The 8,657-nt window shown below is 35.9% G+C and overlaps 1 pseudogene; it reads left to right on the top strand.

The window, feature by feature from the left end:
* Positions 1-7,707: 7,707 nt before the first annotated feature.
* Positions 7,708-7,826, top strand: LOC118600704 (annotated as a pseudogene).
* Positions 7,827-8,657: the final 831 nt, after the last annotated feature.

The following is an 8,657-nucleotide window of genomic DNA, read 5'->3' as shown; positions in this document are numbered from 1 at the left end:
CAAAGTAAAAGGAATACTAATATGAAAAAACAAAACAAAACAAAACAAAACAAAACATGAATACAATTGGCCGACTTGATCAAAGAGAAAAATTTAAGGAGAAAAAGTAAAAGAAGTCTATATTGTGATAAAAACAAGAAAGCAAAGAAACAAAAAACCAATAACTCTCCTTGGGTAATTTTTTTCAACTTATTTCTTTCCTTGATTTATTTTTCTTCTCTTATCTACTTATAGTTCTGAATGAGTGAAAAGAACTGTAATTGTCTAGGTCAGAATTTAGATAGGTCAGAACAGATTCCTGGGGCTAAGAGATGTTTTATGGAAGAGCTAAGACTAGAATATCAGAAATCATTTTTTCTTTTAATTATGAAGGTACTTTTCTTGAATGAACTTCTGTTCTTTTGTATGTATAATGAAGACTTGGAATTCATTACGGGCAAATAAAAAGACAGATGAGATTGCTTAGCAATTCCAAAGCTCTATTTTCACAACTCACATTTCGAGTTCATTTACTTAGCTGGCATTGAAGAAAGAGTCATGTGGTCAGTGGTTAGGTCATGACAATTAAGAACACGCCTGTTTCTGTTGATTCTCTGATTGATTTGGTCAATACTGAAGATCCATTCAATAATTTTAATCAAACTTTGAGGACCACAGCTAGAGTCAGTGGTGAAGATCCAACTACAAAGGATCTCTTGCTTAATTCAAATTGGAGTTTCTTAAATACATATTAAGTCTAATGATTATATCTAGGATGATCATGTACCATCACTTTCCAAGTTCTTTTAGTTCTTTCTACAGGAGATTCTGTATTTGAAAAATTATTCAACCAAACAAATGTGTGTAAAAAAAATACAAGTAATTAATTTTGCATCTATCAAAGACAAATATAACTGAGTATGCTATAAAAGTAGCAATTTTCAAGTTATATTAAATTTTGTTGTTTAATTAGGTATAGTTGACCCTTGGGCTTGAATTGTGTGGGTTCACTTATATGCTTAATTTTTTGATAAATACTCTGAATGCATATACTCTTTTTCATGATTTTCTAATTAACATTTTATTTTCTCTAGCTCACTTTGTTGTAAGAATACAGTGTATAATGTTGTATACTTACAAAATATGTGTTAATCAACTGTCTATGTTATTGGTAAGGCTCCTAGTCAACGGTAGGTTCTTGGTAGTTAAGTTTTGGGGGATTCAAAAGTTATATACAATTTTCAGCAGTACTGGAGGCAGTACCCCTAACATCCATGTTGCTCAAGGGTTGACTGAATGTGATCTTTATTCTGTGCTTTTTTGTCATTTTTTAAAAATAAGCAGTGCTTTCTTTAGACAATAACTAAAAGACCATACAATGAGAAGAATTTCTGTGATCTATAATTTAGACACCAAAGTTTATATATCTTTCATTCTCAGAAATATTTTTTGATAACTTTGGTAAGTTTCATCCTTTAAGAAGGCTATGGTTCATTTGATTCTATGAACTCATGATTATATTTTCCTATTTTCTGATGGCCACAATAAAACACTACATTTCGAAGAGACTCATATCTTGATGAATACATAGAATTAGCTCTAGTTTGTAGAAAGTGGGTAAAGCAGTTACATACCACTTTTTGAACTGGTCCTAAATTCCCCATGAGATTTTTTTCTTCATTCTCTCTTTTTACTCTCTGTTAGCCAAATGTAGAGATTCATCACAAAACTTTGTGGTTCCAAAGGACAACAGTATCTAGACTGCTTTGGATGTGTGAGGAGTATGCCATATAATTATATTGTATTAATCTCCTGAGCATTCAGGATTTACCCATGTCAGCACTTTGTGTTACTCACCTTAATTAATGGAGCTTCTGTCATATTTTTACTCATTCTGCTTTCCTTAAGGGTGTGAAAGGAAACCCACATTTTAAAATCAACCCTTGACTCCACCAGCATTCATGTGACAATATTTCTGATGCTCTGAGTCTGAGACTGTGAAAGGACAGATTTTTGCATCATCTCCACTTTACAGGCAAGAGATCTAGGGCTTCAATAGATTAAATGATTTTGATCAACGTCATGAAGTTAATAATTGATATAGTCAGAACCCCAATCCAGGTCTGTTGGATCCAAATCTTGGCCTTCTGCACCTAGATCATTGTATTAATTATGAAAGCTGTGTTGTGAAAATCTTGTATATCAGATTTCAAGGCTAGATGTGATCAACTAATTAATGCCAATGGAAGAGAGTCACTATCATCTACTATCAACTAAAAAAAAAACAACTGCTTTGCATTTTAACCTTCTGAACACATGGCCCATTTGTATCTCTTTTAATCTAATGAGAAGAAAGTTAGAAGACAACATATTGACTATAAGAAATGAATAAAATGATCATGGAAAACACAAGAGCAGCAGAAAAGACATCTCATATCATGTTATTCCCCTGTTTTGATTTTCTGTGAAACTAACCTGACCCATATTAATCTTCCTTATCTATTTTCAGATAGTTTCAAATTTTAGTTTTGAATAAAACACTAGTAAACAAGCTGTTTTTTTTTACATTGGATAAGAATAAAAAACTTGGAACAATCACTGTCAAATTTTGCAGTATATATGTTCATATGTACATATGTACACATATAAATACACATACATATATATGAATCAAAGAAGAATACTTTCCTTTTTTGAAAATTGAATTCATTTCTTTGAATATTTATGTTAAAATCCATCCTTTAATAATTCTATCTGAATCTATTGACAAAGACACCAAATAAAGAATATATTGTATCTCCATCTGGAACATAGTGCATAATACATGTTAAAAATTGTTTGCTGAGTGAATGAATGGATGAATGAATGAATAAAATAATGTTTCTCATTCTGGAAACCCTCATTATAAACTGGCAGAGAGAGTCAAGTGGGTTTTTTGTTTTCAATAGTTTTAGAAGTTTGAAAGAAAGTGAATATTTCTCCATAACACTGTTGCTTTAGATTAACTAAACCACCATGTTTCTTTCCCTTTGCCTGGATAGAATGAAATCAATGTGCCATGCTGGATGCTTCATGCTGTGCAAAACTGATTGACACTTATCTGTCTGATTAAAAGGAGGAAATTGATTAGCCATTACATAATCAATGTAGTTTAATAGACAATACTTTTCCAGAGGCGCTTTATAAAAGGAGGCAGCAAACTGTATTAATATTGGGGGTTGAATAGCAACTGCATTAAAACAATAAACAATTAAGAAAATAAGAACCAGTGCTGCATTTAACAGATATATCTAATAATGCCTAAGAAACTACTGAGTGTATGTGCTTTGGATAGTACTCTATTAAAAAGGCATAAAAGTAAGTAAATTTATGGTTAAGTCCAGGAGAACACATACCTAGTTTGATTCAGTCCAAGAGTTGATTCTATTTTTTTATTAGTGTTGCCAGGCATTATTCTGTTCATTTCTATGAACTTTCTACAATTGTTTGATTTGAAGGCAATAAGAGCTTTTTTTTCCACTAAAGGTTAACTAAGAATTCACATTCACAATCAACCCTTATCCAACCCAAATTAAGCGTGCCAACATTATATCTTATAGTTGGTAGATTCTCCCTCTCTCTCTCTTTTTTTTCCCCCTGAATTATGCATCCCTTTGGGAACTGTAAAGCTTGGTATAAATCTGGAAATCTCACAGAAACAGAATCTCATGAAATTTTCAGGCCTCTATGCCTTGATCAACTTGAAAATATGCTGGCACAGCCAGCATCAGCTCCAGCCAAGTCATGGATGTGGAGAGGGGCCCAGCAGTATGAAATGCAAAGCAACTGTAGAAAGTAAGTTCAAAGTGGTTTCAAAACTTCCCAGAAATGGTGCCATAATTTCTGGGCAGTGGCTCAGGTATGAAAGTTCTTATTTCAAATGAATCTGTCCAGTAATTCCTGGCATGACAATTCTAAATGGAAGGGATGTAAAGCTCCCTTTTTCCTCAAGGTCACCCAAGAGTATTATTCTCTCCAACATAAATATTACTCTTCAGTTCTCATTCACTAGGAAATGAGGTACCCGAAATTAGATTTTACTTGTCTCTTTAATGAAGGAAATCAACAATTATTAGGGGCCTCATTTTGTCATTTTCTATATGAGGCAGTTTATAAATGTTATCCCATTTGATCCTCATGAAACCCGTTTGATGTAAATATTATTATTCTTATGTCACTGCAGGGGTTCAGAGAGATGAAGGAACTTACCCAAGGTTACACATCAAAGAATATTAGAGCTGAGAACCAAACCTAACTCTGATATGAAATCCCAAACCCTCTCGGTATACCAAAAATTTGCTTTGTAAATTGTTTAAAAATTTTGGAATATAATATATTTTTGAAAGGTATTCTTATTTTTAGTTTATTCCTAAAATATGTATGTAATTTCCTTTCACTATAAGAGACGACAATAGCTCAAATTCCATTTCGACCAAGTTTGCCAAACTCAAGGCTCTGCATGTTAATAATCAAAAGTTGAACAAGTATTTAAGCTTTGTAATTTTTAAATGATTTTACTATTTTGCATTTCCCTGGGTGTCTTTGACAACTTCAGGGCTTCCTGCAGTCCATTTAACAAAAACAAAACAAAACAAAACAAAAATGAAGTTTAAAGCCAATTAAAAAAAAAGAGAAAATATTATTGGGTTCATGGAGATGTAAGAATGGATGCAAGTGGCAAATGAAGCTTGAGAGACAATGATCATATATATATGTGAGTTAGTAATACTCCACACTACCGCCCCTAATCCCCAGAAAACCTTATCACCCTTTCATCACCAACCTTTACCCTTGCTCTGGGTAGTTAGTTCCAATTGGCCATAGGTTTATTATGTGTGACTCTAAGAATAGGGGTTCCATTCATGAAGCAGGGAATTTGCTGGCATTACGATTAATTTCTAAGGCAACATCCTGATGCTATGAGTTGCAATTAAGTTGCTGAAGTTTCGTGGGAGTTTAGCAGGACAAAGGGCCCACCTAAATTTAAAAGGAAAGAAAGGAAAGAAACAATAAGAAACAGAAAGAAAGAAAGAAAGAAAGAAAGAAAGAAAGAAAGAAAGAAAGAAAGAAAGAAAGAAAGAAAGAAAGACAGACAGGAAGGAAGGAAGGAAGGAAGGAAGGAAGGAAGGAAGGAAGGAAGGAAGCAACTCCAAAAGAAAGAAAGAAAAAAAAAGAAATCCCCCCTCCCGACCTCCTACCCCTCACTCCCTCTCTTCCTTTCTGTTTTTGTTTTTCTTAGTGATTTTTTTTCTTCCTTCCTTTCCTTCCTTCCTCCTTCCTTCCTTCCTCCTGGCTTCCCTCCTTCAGAAAGAAAGAAAGGAGAACAACACACAAAGACAGATTTGGATGAATCCTGAGGAGCTACGTGTTCCAAATTCCATCGTTTAGAACCAAGACCAGGAAGGTTAAGTAAGTTTTCTAAGTTTAAAAAGACGGTAAGTGACTGAGCTAGTAGGTAAATTCATGGTTATAATTTTAAAGCACACTTTCTTTAATGACCGGATACATTCTGTGGCTTTGAGCAATTAACTTCTCTAGGATTCCATTTTGTTACCTAGAAAATGAGGATGGTAACACCCAACTCACGTGCATTAATGAGAACCACATGACATGTATGTGAAGCGTGGAGCTGAGGGCCTGGGACACAGGGAGGCAGGGAAACAGGGAGGGAGATCCATAAGCCATAACTGAGGTTCGCGGCAGTACCTGGAGCTTTAGCAGCGACAGTTCTCTTGTAGTAGAATTTAGGGGAGAAACAGTGCCTGAAATTCAGGCGTGAATGCTCAGCTGAGTACCCTTTCCAATAAACTGTGTTTTAATTTCCTCACACAAAACTCATTATTTGTGGAAGATTGTTTGGATAGTTTGGCAATATGCAACTTGAACTTACTGTTTTTATTAAAAGCTTACATATAATATTTTTAATGCATCATTTGTGACTGCCTTTTTTGGGAAAAAAAGAGCAACACACACATTTGGATTCAATTTCGGTATCTTTGGATGACTAACCACATTATCTTCTGTGAGTCATTTTGATCCCATGATCCTTTAAATTTCTCCTCTTTAGGAAGGGGACAAGATGCTTCCCCACCCACAGTAAAAAATCATTGTAAGATTTTTAAAATCATTTTAAAATGAATGTGGACATGCTATGTATCATAATGTGCTTCTTTTTCTGCTTTCAATGCCAAAGTTTCATCTGGCTAGCTGTCTCATAGAGTGGCTGGCTCCAAAACCATGAGCCTCTCATGGAATCCTAGGCAATATCCATGTAGAATTTGAGCCTCAATGTCCACATACATGTCATTGGATTAGTTTTGAAATAAAAATAAAGCATATGAAGTGCCTGGTACATAGTACATTTAAGAAATTATAGATATTAAAATTATTTTTAGTAGACCCAAAAGGAAAGTCACAAAATATTTAGTTATATCTTAACCTCTTAGTTACATGCTAGGCAGAGTAAAATTATCATTTTGCTCATTCCCAGTTTCTCTCTAATGTCTGAAATTGTTTTCTGGCATTCAGAGGTATCGATATATATGATTCTGAATTTCAATAGAACCATGAAATACGCTTTTAGAATTTTTGAAATTTATAACAGTTAATAAGCTGACTAGACCTCTCTGCTGAAAAAAAATCTGCTTATTATAAAAAAAAAATAAAATAAAATCAGGTGGCATTTTGTGCCTACTACAGGTAGGCATGAGAAGTGTTCTGGCCAAGCCTGTTCCTATGGTAATAGCTGCAATCAAGCAGATGCCCCGAAGGCAGTTAGCTATCACTGTCACGTTGACTATTAGTGGCAGGGTGACATCGATCCACATGGACAACTTTATTCATGTCTGCAGCCAAAAACTTAATCACTTTGTTGATTCTTTCTCAGTCTAACAGGTAGTGAATGACAGTTATTTAAAACCTTCAACTTTGTAAGTCAATGCACTAGATCTCAAAGAGAGACTGTGGGGACAAGTCAAACACTCTAGGTTCACTAGGAATTAAGTTATCATTCTTGAGGTTTACTCTCTCTTCTCTCTCTCTTTCTATTCCCGCCCCCGGCCCCCGTGTGTGTATGTGTGTGTGTTCTAGGTGAGTGATGTGTGCTTGCTGTGGCAGGCACAGAAATGTCCTCCTAGTGCCCCCATTCAAGGAAAGTCTTGCTCCCCAGCAGTAGAGTGTGTGTGATCAATAGACATCATCCAGCTCTCAGCAATTTCAGGGTCTGCCTCAGCTTCTGAGAGCTGTCTTTCTTAAGCTCACAGCTTTCCAGGATAATGACAGTCTGTGGCTGAACCAGGCAGAGTTATAAGTCTTATTCTAGAGCTGTCTATTGGGCTGGTTGAAGTTTCTCCAGGCTTTGTCAGGCCTGCTGTGGAGTATAACTTCGTCCTTTGTCCCATCTTTCTTCCACCCTATTTCTTTCATAGGCGCTGGTCCCTAATCGACATCATGCACTTTAGACTCCCTTTCTTCATCTGTACCTGGATAACTCAACCTACAACATAAAGTATTGAGGATGGTCCATTTTTGTAGGACACAAAATGGGGTTTTGACTTAGATCACTCATAGTTCACCTGGCGATAAGGAATCAACTATTGGTGGGAGATGGAGCACAGACAGCCTCTGGCATAAGGTGGCTTTCCAATTGGTAAAATTCACTTGTGGCAAATTGAGAGGGCATATAGGTAGGTCTATGGCCATGCCACCCTGAAGAAGCCCAATCCCATCTGATTTTGGAAGCTAAGCAGGGTCAGGCCTGGTTAGTACTTGGATGGGAGACCACCTAGGAAGACCAGGTGCTATAGGCGTAAAAAATAAAAAATAAAGGATTGTAAACTGACAAGGTCCTTGTAGTCTGTGAGGTCAACCAAGGATTGCTTCACCTAAAAAAAAATTAAAATAAAGAAAAAGAGAAGAGAATATGCTTCTGGCCATGAAATATCAGATGATTGAGATATATGAAGAAAAAGTAGTTGCAAAGATAAGACTTTAAGTTGTTATTGTTACACACCATTGTTCTTCTATATAAAGATAACTGAAGGGTTGATTGAATAACATGTCTGATATGAAAGAGAGGGCATCTTTGGATGTATCCAAAGAGCCTTCATTTCCCTTAGCAGGAGGGTATAGAAATAAAAGACCAAACCTAATGTTTATTAATCAAAATGGCTGAACTTCAAAGACAGTTAAATGTCCAAATAAGACATATGTATTATGTCAAGATTAGGGCTCTCTTTGAAAACATTAATCAAACAACCCGGTACTCTGACACTTGAGGACTTTTGCATGGATATACCCCACGCTTTTGACTTTCTAGATTCCTTGGGGGGAAAAGAGATCCTGGGGCCTGCCACATTATTAAAAATTTTAGGGGCTCAGTTGTCAGAAGCATGTCAGGACTGCCCCTCCAAAGTAACAAACCTACCTTTGTATTTGCACATCCTACCATGAAAAAGGAAGCAAAACACCTTAGGGGATCTTTTGGCGTTCTTAAAGAAGCATACCCCACACCTAAGGATAGTGGTCTAGCTCATACACTATGTGAGTCTTAGCATAGGGCCCAGACTAGGACAGAGCTACTGCAGGTCTAGGCTATGGTGCAAGCAGTCCTGCTTAGAACACACAATCTGGCCAACCCT

Source organism: Rousettus aegyptiacus, unplaced genomic scaffold (genome assembly GCF_014176215.1).
Source record: "Rousettus aegyptiacus isolate mRouAeg1 unplaced genomic scaffold, mRouAeg1.p scaffold_m13_p_3, whole genome shotgun sequence".
Lineage (NCBI taxonomy): Eukaryota > Metazoa > Chordata > Mammalia > Chiroptera > Pteropodidae > Rousettus > Rousettus aegyptiacus.
This window is presented reverse-complemented; position numbering and strand designations above follow the sequence as displayed.